Source organism: Acanthopagrus latus, chromosome 18 (assembly GCF_904848185.1).
Source record: "Acanthopagrus latus isolate v.2019 chromosome 18, fAcaLat1.1, whole genome shotgun sequence".
Classification (NCBI taxonomy): domain Eukaryota; kingdom Metazoa; phylum Chordata; class Actinopteri; order Spariformes; family Sparidae; genus Acanthopagrus; species Acanthopagrus latus.
In genome coordinates, this window is record NC_051056.1 from 11,003,094 (window position 1) to 11,016,797 (window position 13,704).

Sequence of the window (13,704 nt, forward strand, 5' to 3'; positions counted from 1 at the left end):
ACTTTTTCTTCCCTGCTCTTCTTGTCTCCGTTGTCTTGGTCTGTCTTCTCTCTTCACTTTGACAACTGCTCCTCACTTTCCTCTCGAACTTTTCTCACTCTTGTATGGCTGTGGAACGTTCTCTTGAGTCCTTGGATCTTCTTGTGAGGCTTCTCCTAAACCCTGGGAACTGGAGATAAGAAGGTGAAAGAGGAAGATCCCACCTCAGGTTCTTTATTCTCATACATGCTCTATCCTAAACCCTATGATCTCGGATATGCCCAGGTCCTGATTTTATTACATTTTCCTGCGAATTCTCTCTGTTCCCTTCATTTTCTTATTAGTTTTTCTGCAATTTACATAATTTATCTTGCATTTCATCCCCAACTTTTTTCTTCCTGTCCATCAATATCTGTTAGCAATGTCTCCTTTTCTTTTCTTCCCCCCCCCCACTCCCCATGTCTACCCAGGGTCTTACCTCTCCCTCCCCACTATCTTTTTCCTCTGATCATAGCAATGCCCTTGCGCTGTAAGATGTGCGATGCTTCAAAAGAGCAACAGTAAGTCTACTTTTCTCCCGATGGCAACGTGTTTCTTGCTGAGAGCCAAAGATGTTGCGAAACAGAGAGGCGAGCAAAGAGATGGGGGAGAAAGATGAAAAGACAGAGGGGCAGATTAAAGGCAAAACTCAGAGACAAAACAGGGAGAGGAAATCCAGAATGAGAGCAAAAAGAATCCGAAATTCTCTTGTGGTGATATGTTTAAGGATCACAGCGTGAGTGGTGCTCAAATGTCAGAAAGACGGCTGGATAGAGTCGTCCATCTTGCCGAATACAACTGAATAAGTCATGAAGGAGAGGCCATCTTCAATGGAAGGCCATCTGGAGTGGAACAATTTGAAATCACAATGCAATATACTTTGTTGTTTTTAATATGTTGTTTCAGCTCTCAGCCAAAACAATAATACAATACACCTGTAAAGCTCTGATACTGTATTTAGAAAATGTGCTACCATCAGAAGCATTTAGGGAAGCATTGCTCGGGCATCAGTAAGGGGAAATCAAGTGGTTTTGTAATGCAGCAGGTGTCATTTTCCTATTGCTACATGCATCTGCCTGAAATCACTCCTGATTTTTTATGTTGCACAATGTTTGCTGTCCACCAATTTCTTTTGGTTTCCGACTGGGAAATGTGTTCTCTGCATAGTGTCCTCAAAGACTTCTACAATGAAATACAAAAAGCTAAAAGTATTTTAGAAACTGACCTTAACCTCCCCTGAGACAATATTGACTGTGCACCCAACATAAAATATATCCCAGTTAGCTACTGTCAGCTCATGCTTGCCATGTACCCATGGACATACAGGCATCTAGCCCTGTAGTTGTGTAGTTTACAGTGTCATGTAACCACATTGCAACCAATTGACCGCGTTACTAAAAATTCAAAAGTCATATGTTAACTCTGCCTGTTGCTCGGTAAGAACTAAGCAAACATATAACCACCAATGAGCTACTACATCTACTAACTAAGGAACCATTTGGCGACTGACAACCTTCGTTGCCGCTAAAACCATAACAACCATATAGCAACCACCAGTTGACCCACCTAACAGCCTAGGAATGACTAGCAGCCTACCAGCAAGCTACCTTAGTAACTGTTTAGCATCCATCTGCTAGACACCTGACAATTAGGAATGTCTCAACAGGTTACTATTCCACACAGCATCGTCGCAGACACAGCTGCAGGACAGACAGGAGCCGAGGATGCTGCAGCAGCCTCCCCACCTCCCGCTTGTTTTTACACATCGCCTTTGTCCCCATCACCCGCAAAATCTTTTGTGTTTTAAGTATTGCAAGCAGCCAGATGGTCTCTGATAGTATCTCCTATCGTGTCCTGCAATAATTTGCCTGTATTGATCTGTTGTGGCTGAAGGGTTTGGACCAAATTCAAGCAGCCGTTCTACTCTATGAAAAAAATTAAGTTCAAACACAGCTCCAGCCCACAGCAGCACTTAGAAAATGTGTTTTTGTCATGAGTGATGTCAGCATAGTTATCGTGATTTACTAAATTACATTTTTCTTAACTATACAGTGTTCTCATTCTATTATATCATTTTACTCATTTAATGTCATAACATGTTATTGACTGTGTTACAGGGGCATTTTGAAAGACTCTTGCACGGAAATTTAACCAAGCATGACTGAAATGCTGTGGGTTTTACTGGATACATTTAAAATCTGTTGCTCATAAGAACTAGTTTAGAAGGAAAATCACCTCGTAAAAATATTGTGAATATTCACACGTAAGGATTATAATGCCACAGGCACAGCAAACACTAACAAAATGTAATCCATTTCATGTCATTTCCCATTATTGTTTATAATGATCAGTGGATGTAAAGGGTTGATGTTTGCCTGTATAAAAAGTTTGTAGACTTTGCTGGTAGCTGGTGTATAATGAGTCAGCAATACCACATTCCAGGGATATACATTAAGCATGAAATATACAATTGCAAAAAATGGTTGATAAATAATGGTAACATGTTAGCCTGTGTTGGGGTCATTGGATTGTGCATATAAAAAACATTTAACACAATCAGTGGCAAAATAGCCAAATCGGGGTTGTCTAACCAATCATATGCAAGTAAAATTATATTTGCCCTCAGTTTAGATGCACAAATTGTCAAAGATTTTGTTTGAAGAAAGTTATTTTGCTGATGGCTTCCAACAAACCAAAGAGAAAAAGCTTTGTGGTGAACAGCAAGGGGAGAAAATCCATTAGGTTTGAGCTTCCACTTCTTTAACACGTCATGCCTGCTTCCTCTGTCCACACGCAGAAGCGTTTGAATTAAGCACAGGAAATTCAAATGAAATCCGCACAATCTCTTGGAGCCCCCTGTGCGCCTGAACATTTAGAATCTAACATGTCCCCTGCCTCTGTTGTACTCGCGCTTTAAGGCAGCACTCCAAAGTTTGACATTGGGAGGTTGGAAACTGGCTGAGAACTTGGCAGGGCCTCATTGTTCTTTCTATAGCCCCGCTGCTGTGAGGTGAGTGTCAAAGACACAATTGTTCATTAGCAAGAAAGTCTGTGGCCGCACACCACAGACTGGATTATAGCGGGAGACTGGACGGGGGACAGAGAAGAGGAGGTAATGCTGGCAGAGGGAGGACAAAGAGGAAAAATCAGTGGCGGGATGAAACAACCACTCTAATGGAAAGTAAGTGCCTGTGAAAAGTGCTGAGTATGTTTTGTTAAGAACGCTCATTCCCTTTTTAACTGTTGTGTTTATTTCACTTTAACACATAAAGTAGCATTACAATCATTTTCTATGGATGGCTAAACACAAAGTTACACTCGTGTTCCCTCTTCTCTGTAAATGCAGCACCACATTGTTATACTCAAGCAGTATTCAAAATGGGCCCACATTGCAGACACTGGGGGCATGAGTTTAGACAGAAAAAAAACTATTTTTAATGAGAAAATCAACGAGTTCAAAATGAGGAAGCAGCAGTTCTCAGAAAGTCCAGAGCAGGGACAACAGGTGAGTGTGGCAGGTCAGCAGTGGGGGGGGGGGGGGGGGGTTAGGCAGGCGAAAGCAGAGCCAAATTGCACAAAACATACTTAAAGCCAGGCCTTGGTGTTGCAATGGATGGTTTCACAACGAGCTGGTGAAGTCTTGAGGGGAAGACCGGCTTAAGACAGGTAACTGGTGATCAGTGCAGACGGACCGCAGGTGTGTGGAGCAGCAGGTGAGAAGAGTCTGACTGATGAGCAGAATGTAGGTCAGCCACGCCCAGCCTGAGACATAACACTGACAGACAGAGGGAGACGAACATACAGGAGACCACAGGAGAAACAATGGGAAATACACAAAGCTCTGCAGATCCAAACACATATCACCTTGTAAATTCTGTCTATCTTATGAAGGGCCATTAATGGGTGTTTTCTGGTCATACTGACTCAAAGGGTCACTGTGTAGTTATGTAGAAGAAATTCAAGCTTAGAATTTTTTATATTTACAATATCAATGAGATAGCGATACAAAATCAGAAATACAATGATATAATATTTTTTAAAAATGCACTTCTCCTTATCTGAATAATCGGTGGTAGAGCGGTTGGGGGTTCGGTATCTGGCCCAAGGACACTTCGACATGCAGACCAGGGGAATCAAACCAACACAAGGTCAAAGTTAAAACAGGGACATCCATCTGTGAACTGTGATGGCTCATACAACATACAGTTTGGGTAACATTTAAGACTTTGACTTTGCTTTTTTTTTTTTTTAATCTGAGTGATTTCCAGCACATCTGTAAGGATGATATATGAAAATTAGTTTTAGGAACTCTTCATTATTATGCTGTACACTGCTATTTATTTATTTGCTTTTTTTAACAAACCTTTAACTACATCAGGAAATATTAGGTAACACAGTGTGTTCAACAGATGTTCCCTGCCCCAACACACTGGATAAAAATGACTGAGTCACTATCAGGCTTCAGCGGGGCTTCATGGGCAGCTGATGATTTGAATCAGGTGTGTTGATCTAATCTGGTATGTGCGTTTTATCCTATTCTCATATATTTTGTGTACTGTGGTTTTAAGATACATACCATTGAATGTTAAATATTTCCATTTCACTGTACATTTAATAACCCAACCAGGGCTGAAAATATACACTATCCATGACATCTGTGCAGCACATCATTTGCAACTTGCATCACTATCAAATAAAAAAAAGGAACAAACATTCAGTACGCCTGTGTGTACACAGTGGGCACCTGTTTTTATTGACACACACTCTCTGCTCAACAGGTTCAAATCTTTTCTGTAAACTACAGAGATGACAAATTCACTGTTTGAACACCAGCTTTGTTCCTCCAAATCATCCAAAGTAGATAAAACTAAGTTGACCATGCAGTGGCAAAGACAAATATAATTTAAACACTGATTCTATGTATTTAAGTTTTGTTTTTTGTTTTTTTTTTATCTGTATCCATTTGTCGGTTTGGTTGGTTGGTTTGTCAGCAGAATTAAAAATAATCTACTGAACGGATTTACATAAAACTTGGATGGAGGATGAGTCAGAATACACCCCACCCCAATACATTGATCCAGGATTTTTTTCTTATTTACTTCTACATTAAGCAGTTTTAAAATTAGAGTGATACAGGGAGATCACCTTTGGTAATTTTCTTAATATTGTGAGAGAGGCCGCTATTCGACATATTCGTAAATGTCTCAGGGAATGATGGATGGATCTTGACTAAAACTAAGAGGTGTGGCTGTTATCTATGAGTGAGTGCAATTAAAGATCTCAGTAAAATCCTGATCTAGCCCATTTTTTATATATATATATATATATATATATATATATATATATATATATATATATATATATTATATATATATATATATATATATATATATATATATTAAAGCAACTTTATGTAGAAATTGGCATGTTGTGCTATTTGGTGCCCCCTACAGTGCAACACCACTGTAGTAAATCCCAGGTCTGTAACAATTTGTCAGAAGTAATGTAGGTGCTAACTACAATCAAAAATCATCACATCATGACAATGTGTTGGCCTTCTTATGGCTTTGACAGAGCCAACATTCACCCTATCACAAGACCCTGTAGCATCAAAATGATTCTGAGGCTGTTATTTTAAGTTACACGAAAAGTTACACAGTATAGCTTAAATATTGGATAAGGCTTGTTTGGAGGGGACTGCTAGGCCATGGCAGAGGTATGCGCACTACTGAGTGCCTTTCTAGCTTATTTGTTGGTATGTTTGTCTGTGTGTCAACAGGATTACAGAAAAATCTACAAACCTTATTTTCATGAAATTTGGTGCCCATGCCCCCTCACATCCTTTGAGATCTCAACCATTCTCTGCATCCGGTCACCACCACCAGTGTCTATACTCCATCAGGGGGGATCCTCCCACACATAGCTTTATTTCCCCCTCGAAATACAGTAACGTCAGGATGGGCTCTAATTACTAAACACTATATACTAATTTCGTCTTTACTGAACATGTAAGTAGATACTTCCTTGCTTGTATTAAGTCTCTCTGGATTGAAATGTAGTTGCTCACACACAGAGCTGTTGTTGTGGAGCACTTGGGGGTGGTGCAACTGTAACACTGGTAACACTGCCACATTTGTAACAACACCAGGCTGTGAAAATACAAATACAAACATATCATGCAACTAATTATATTCTTTCTTACATCCAAATTGAGGCTAGTCACAACTATATATATATATATATATATATATATATATATATATATATATATATATATATATATATATAAATATATAAATATATTGTGCTTGCAGATTTACATATGACCATAGACTATTGGCCTTGGCCTGTGCTCTCTCACTTGAGCATCACCAGCCTAACCGTACAGAAAGCAGCTCTTTCAGGCGATAACCTTGGTACAACAAATGAGCGTAAAGTTGGAAGAAAGAAAACCAAGACAGGAGCAGAATTTTTCTCCATTGTTCTCTTTGATGATACATTGGGTCAAAAGAAATTCTATCTGTTACCAAGGTTTGGAACAAAGTTAGCAGATCAATAACACCCCCTCCTTGTGTGCAGTGATAATAGCTACTTTTGCTTGGCAAAGGAGAACATTGGCATGAGTGCACCTTCATTTTCCCGGGAGAATAAGGGATGCAAACCACAAAGAGACAGTGATTAAACGTAAGGCCAAATTATAAAACAGAAGCTCAGTAAAAGTCTAACAATAGGACCTCTATAATAGCTGTAAGATTAACAGTGTGAGGGCAGGTTAGACAGTGAAGATAAGACGAGAAAGGAAGGGAGGAGAAGATCATATGACAGATATCGAGTTTTGATTATTTCATCTGCATAAAGCGACACTAAGTATTAGCAAACACTCGATGTTTATGTTGCTTGTGTAACCACTCCCAGCCGATAGCTGCAAATAATGAAGCCACAAAGGGCAGGAGAGACGGACATGTACAGAGTCAGAACGAGGCAAAAGAACAAGGGAAGCCCACAGAGGAAAGAAAAAAATAGATGAGCGGAGAAATAAAAAGAGAAGCGATCGATGCTTTATCAGTGTTCCCAGACCCTAAAATCCCTTTTGGCTCAACATCAACATAATTGCAGTTTTTTTTTTCTTTTTTTCCCCCGTGCACTGTAACAATTGATTTTACAGTTCAATAAATTAATATATTTCCTCGTTGTAATTGCAGACTCATTCCCACACACCACCCATGGTTATCTCTACACAGAGGGGAGGGGGAGCGCAGAGGAAGATGGGAGGGTTATTTCACAGCCCTTCGCCAGTTCAGTCAAACCTATTGTGCACAGGTGGATATCAGAATATTTAAAGTAAACTGTAATCCACATGCATGGGAAGTGAACCCCTTAAAAATGCTCAACTGTATCATTGTAAAACAGTGAATCACTAAAGAACCAACATCTACCGTCAATGCAGCTTCGATAACATAATCAATTATCAATGTAGAACCTTTGACACAACATTGTGACCAGGTTAACACATTTAATATTGGCTACACACCACTTGGGTGTACAAGTACAGAGTCACCAGTTATATCATAAGGGGGAAATGTATAGTTTTCCTGCTATGACAATCAATCAAAATACTGTGCAAAAGATCTATGGCAGTGCTGAGACTCGGATTTCATCATCTCAGGTCAGGAGGAGTTAAAGATAGTAAACGTTCCACTACCAAAAAGTATTTGTTAGTAGTAATTGTTACATTTTAATATGTGCATAGTCTCACTTCTCTTAAACACATGAAAACACAACCTATTTCAGTTTAAATAACATATTTTCGTCTTTTACAGTTCTCAGATCAGCACTGATGATGTATATATGCATGTGGAGGAACAGTGACGTACCGTGGCAACACCACAAACTTTGTTGAGCGTCCAAGATTCACATTACATGATGAGGTAATGAAGTCTGAAGAAGAGAAGAAAGTCCTTTGGCAGTGTGAGGCATCCCCCAGGTACAGCAGTGTAACTGCTGGTGATGTTTATCACTGTCACTGACTGTTGGAAAGATATCCACGTCCATCTAGCCTCAGGTTTGTGTGTTGAAAAAGTTCTGTTAATTAAGATGTTGAAGTCAGATTGAGATAAATTACAGTGGGAGCTGCCTTTGTCGATCGACTAATGCTCCCAATCGTAGCAAAATGGGGTGAAAACATTTTAAACTAAGACTATATGTACATACATTCTCAATCTCAACGTGTCAAATACAGCAATCTGGTCAGTGGCCCCCATGCCTCTAAGTATGATCTTGCCCTAAACCAAACCAAGTAGCCTCATTTTGGAGCCTAACCCGAACTAAATTGAGACCTTTTGGCAACATTGATGGCAATCTATCATAAGTGAACTATTTATAAGAAAGCTTTATTTTCAAAGTCTAACCAGATGTAGCACTTAACAGCGGAGACATGCACCTCCGAAGCTGATGCTAGAAGAGAACGGCATCATATTCTGTATCTTATCATATTCTGGGGCACGAAGTCACAAAACACACAATGTCACAAAACACACGAAAAAACAAGGCAACCATAAATTTCGAGGTATCACTGTAGGATGAGCGGAGCCCAGGTAAATGGTCGCTCTGCGCAATCCTGAAGACAGGACAGAGGACAAAACCGCTGGTTGTGAGCACTAGAAATTATGTTTACTCTCCGGTGCACCCCTGGGCGTAACAAGAACAAAACAATGAAATAAACCAGTTAAACTAGGCTGTAAAATAAAACACTGACTTTCTTTTTTAACAGTGCAATCATGAGCTTTCATTCCAGCCATGGACCTGTAAGCACCACAGGCTGATGTTACCACCCAGGCTTTCGTAACAACCACTGAACACTGACTCGTGGGGTTTTATAGCCAATAAGCAGTGAAGCTCTCGTATCCTTCGTGTGTACCGAGGTGCACCTCCACTCCTTTCCATCTTTTCCTGCCTGTGTTTATCTCTTCCCCCGCATTCATCTTCCCAACCCTCTCAAGGCCTCTTCCTCCACCCACTCCTCTCTATACGCCTCCACTCTCTCTCTCTCTCTCACTCTCTGTATCTTTGTATCTCTCTCTCTCTCTCTCTGGCTGGACACTGAAGTAAGATCCTCAGTCACTGACAGTCAACCTCTCCTCCCACACACACACACACACACACCTTTTTCAGAGCCCACGCAGACTCAAAAGCAAGAGCAGAGCACGACTCCCTTTCAAGTCTTCTTTTAAGTCACCACGGTGCATTAATATGAATACGTCTCTCATTATTCCACAGTCAGGCTGCACATTCAAAGCCACCTGCCTGACACACAAATGGGAACGCGATCGACTGGTGCTGTACGCGGAACAAAAACAATAAATGGAAAATTCTTGTGTCCCTGAAGAAGTGACTCTGCGTGTGGTGTGTGACTAACTTTAACTTGATGCAAATGCAAGTCAACGTGTATGAAGAATGTTCTTCTTCGCTTCTGACTTTGAGTGTAATTTTCTTGATAGCGATGGAATGGAGTGCCTTATTCTGTTTTGTTTTTTTTTTGGTTTTTGGTTTTTGGTTTTTTTTTCACTGTTGTGAGACTGCAGTCCTTGTTTCTAGAGAACAAGCTCAGCAGTATTGGAAACAAATGGAATTATCTCGCCACACTGGCAGAGGCCTTCTCTTGCTTTCATAAACATCACATCTCGATATTGAATATAAGATTCAATTACTTACTTTGGTGGAGTTTTTTTGCAAAGTAGAGTGAAATATGGAATGTCAGACTCTAATCCCACTCTCTTTGGGGCTGTCTCACTCCTGTGCACAGTTTCTATGCAGTGCATGCAGTATTCTGCGCGTCAGGGGTTGGGGATAGATCAAATGGTGGACTGTTCCAGTCAAGAGTGACTTGGTTTTAAGTCATACTACAGGAGCAAGTCAGCTCATGTGAATGCAGAATTTTAACCAGCTAAATTACCTACATCGCCTATGTTAGGTGCCAAGTTAGGAATGAGACTGTGCTAGTATTGCACAGGTACGGAGAGCGTTAATACAAAAGAGACCATTAACAGATGGACAAGCACCCATCTCCATCCAGACAGCTCCTCAAGAGTGAAGCCTAGATCACTTCCTGCTGGCTGGCTACAGTAAGTCCCTCCTCCTACATGTAAGCAGATGTGACATGTGCAGAACTACAAACTAGTGAGTAAAAAGAAAAAGAAAAACTCAAGAAGAATGGTTTGTGTCATTTTAGATAACACTTGCATATGTTCAAATGATTATTTTTCTGCTAAATTTGGTTTTGATGAGTTATCTGATGCTATAAAAAGGAGGTGTGACGTCATGATTGTCTCCTGATTGAGCGGGCGGGGTCTGGATGACCTATCACTACTAAGCTCCAAATGATGTCACCAACACAATATTGCATGGCAAAATAAGAGAGCTCTAATAGGACACTCCCTCGCAGAGTTTAAAAGCTGGCAGCTCCCCTCCAGTTAGTTAGAACTTACAACTTGAAGCATCTTGGATGAGAGGTGAAATGTTTTCAGTAAACTGAACGTCCAGTTGCCTAAGATACAGCACATGAAGAAGTACCATGATTGAGATGACTGATAACCTTCGTCAACATCTGTATGAATGGGGAAAAACATATTAATTAAGATATGACTAATGGTTGTTTAACTCTCTTTGATGGCGAGACGTAAACATCAGGTGGAGTATGAATAGGAGTGAGAGACAGCAACATCACTCACAGCTGCTGAGAGGGCAGAATGACAGGCTGTCCTTCACAACCTCCATGATTCACTGCTCATTAATCAAACCTCCACAGATTCAGAGGGAATCCCCTTCACTTCCACAGCAACGACGGACTCACTTTCTTCATATGGGACTCTGGCTGTGTGTGTCTGTTTGTTCATGTGTGGTCAAACTTATATTTTATATATTGCACTTTATTTTCTGTGACTAAGTATCAGATGGTTGGACACATCCATCACCATGGAGACAGGCGCACGGAGCGATTGCTGTATTAACTGCTTCTGACGTTGCTACGTTTGTGTTTTATTTAGAAAGCCAGCATGAAAAGCTCCTGCAAGAAAACTGTAGAAAATGTTAGTGTGCTTTAACAATATCTCACATGTTGTTCTTACATTCATTCTCCACCGCGGGTAAACACTGGTGTTCTGGGGGATTTTAAAGCCCCTTTTCCCCTCATTAACTGATGCGGATGGCCCCTAATATAGGCGACCCTCCACAGGAATGTAGCAGAGCCTCTGTGAGTGTTTATTGTTCTGTTTGCCATTCCTCACCTGTCCACCAGGGGCCCACAGTGTAATCCCTGCACGCCTGTGCCTCATTACCTCGTCAGTCCCTCTGACCTGCTTCCTGCCTCACCAGCTGCGCCTCATTAATTATTAGTCACTGTGTGCACTCAACGTTCTCCCCGGGTCTACGGCAGACTGTCCGAGCTATTCCTGCCGCTTCCTGGCTTGCCAGTTTACCTTAAGGGTAAAAACACAGAACGTGACGAGGCAAAAGCGAAAGCACTCAGTGGGCTGTGGCAGGTTGTTCGCGCTGTCACTTCAAATGCAGGTAAGTGCTCGTGTCTGTTGTAGTTTGCAATTCGGCTCACAGTGAACTAAACCTTAGCAGGAGCTGAGTGCTATTGGAGTGTTGTTTCAGTGGCTAAATTAAAATCTGCAAACTACCCTTTATAACATCTAAATACATAACAGAAGTGAGTTGTGAACATCTGCATTCATGTTGATTTTGAATTCTTTCATTTTGATATGTTTTTTTTATATGTTAACGAGAAACCAAGCTGTGCTTCTTCAGCAGCTTGTTAACTCACAAAGCACAAAGCACATTTTTGTTCAGCCACTAAGGGAGTCGCACAAAGCACACGGCTCCTGAGCCCAATGAAAGAGCCACTGTGGCAGCAACACACTTCTTTAGTTGCTAATGTTAGCACGAATCATACAGCTACAGCAGTAAGAAACAACTGTCGCACCGGGTAGCCCTTTTCAGATTGAGGTATGTTTTGACAGCTGTTATTACCAAACTAGTCAATCCGTTGAGCGTGCGCTTACTCCCTCAGTGGTGGAGACAGAAACGTATTATAATTCCATACAGATTATAATATATAATATGAGTGTATATATATAGTTTATAACTACAGCTTTTAGTTTTGCGGATTAAATGTGCCATGATATTTGTTACAGTGACATCACTACATTCATGGAAATGTTTAAATGAACTGAAAGGAGCTTCTCAAAACACAAAATCAGAGTATATAAACAGTGTGAACCCACCTGTTTGTTGGTCTATGGCGCTGTTGTTATCTACTGCCTCGAGACAGCAATCCACCATCAGAGCACCTGACCACACCTCCCTTTAAGACCAACATGGCCTGGGGCGCACAGCTGGGCACAAGAGCATATGCTATTTACACATCGGGGGAACTGGGCGTGAAAATGACAACTGCAACAACTCGATTTGCGCCAGACTTAAGATAGAGCCCCCAAAGTGGGCCGGGCTGTAACTTTGTTGAGTATCTTGTTCTTAGATTCTGTCATCAACCACTGCATGGCCCAAATGTGCTCTCCCTCCAGCCTCAACTAGGGAAACACTGATCCAAATTTGTCGGTGCCAGTGCTCCGTTTCCCCAAATTTAAAATCTGTATGCCTAATTGTGTAAAATTCATCTGAATATTCTTTTTATGTGAGGTAATATATGGCCAAAGATTACTGTGGTACTCAAACCCGAGTTGGCCTATAATGACATCAACCACCTCAGGCTATTAACAAATCCATTTAAAAGGCTGATGTTGGTTCCAGTTAAGACCCAGTATACATGTGCATCAACACAAAGGAGCAGAAAACCAGATTCAAAGGTTCTCCACAACTCATTCTGAACCTTTAGGGGAACTTCACAGATTTTAAACATCAAAGTCTGTTTCCTAGGCCTCGCAGAAAAAGTTGGATAAAGACATTTGTGTGGCTTGTGTGCGGTGTGTGTAGTGTTATAAATGTCCTTGAGTGATGTCAGTATCAGTTGGGGCTGAAAAGTTTTGAAAATGAAAAAAATCTGGGGTTAAGGAGAGAGAAAGTTGTGAGCTCGCCGAATTTCTGTAACTCCTCATCTGTGCTTTAGGCTAGCTGCTGCAGGCTTCATACCGCCACTTTTAGTGCAACACAACTGAATCTTAGACAGAGCTGTTGGCGGTCAAGTTGCATTGTGGGTAAAGTAGGGAGCATTGATTTTGATACAGTTTGAAGTCAGGTGAACTAACAACAGAGCAAAAGTCAATGTATGGAGGAGGTAGGGAAATGATTGGTTTGGTTTAACAAACCCTGGACAGATCCCATGTGTGAAAACACAAATTGGCAGGATTATTTGAACTTAGTTACCTACATGTGATGTAGGTAAATATGAAAGTTAAGTTAACATAACAGGATTGGGTGGTTGGACACCTCAGGCAGTGGACTTTCCCTCAGGAAGAGTACCACAAGTGTTCTGTTATGTACACAAGCTAACATACTGTGTGTCCTATGTAATGAGTTGCAACACTAACGTAACTTGGGTTGCAAGATTGAATTTAGTTATTCTAACTAAAAGTATGATCTTCTCCTAAACCCTACCAAGTAGTTCCATAAACCTAACCAAAATGTCATAATATGTGAACTGTTTGACAGTAAGCTTCATTTTGAAAA

General features: G+C 40.9%; 1 long non-coding RNA gene across 2 annotated transcripts; it reads left to right on the forward strand.

Moving 5' to 3' along the window:
• Positions 1 to 2,981: 2,981 nt before the first annotated feature.
• On the forward strand, positions 2,982 to 9,402 carry LOC119007819. Of its 2 annotated transcripts, XR_005071236.1 has the most exons (4): positions 2,982 to 3,199; positions 4,428 to 4,517; positions 7,839 to 8,080; positions 9,295 to 9,402. It is a non-coding gene; the product is annotated as an uncharacterized LOC119007819 (long non-coding RNA). The 2 variants fall into 2 exon arrangements; XR_005071237.1 differs by lacking the exons at positions 2,982 to 3,199; positions 4,428 to 4,517 and adding an exon at positions 7,229 to 7,338.
• The last annotated feature ends 4,302 nt before the right edge of the window (positions 9,403 to 13,704 follow it).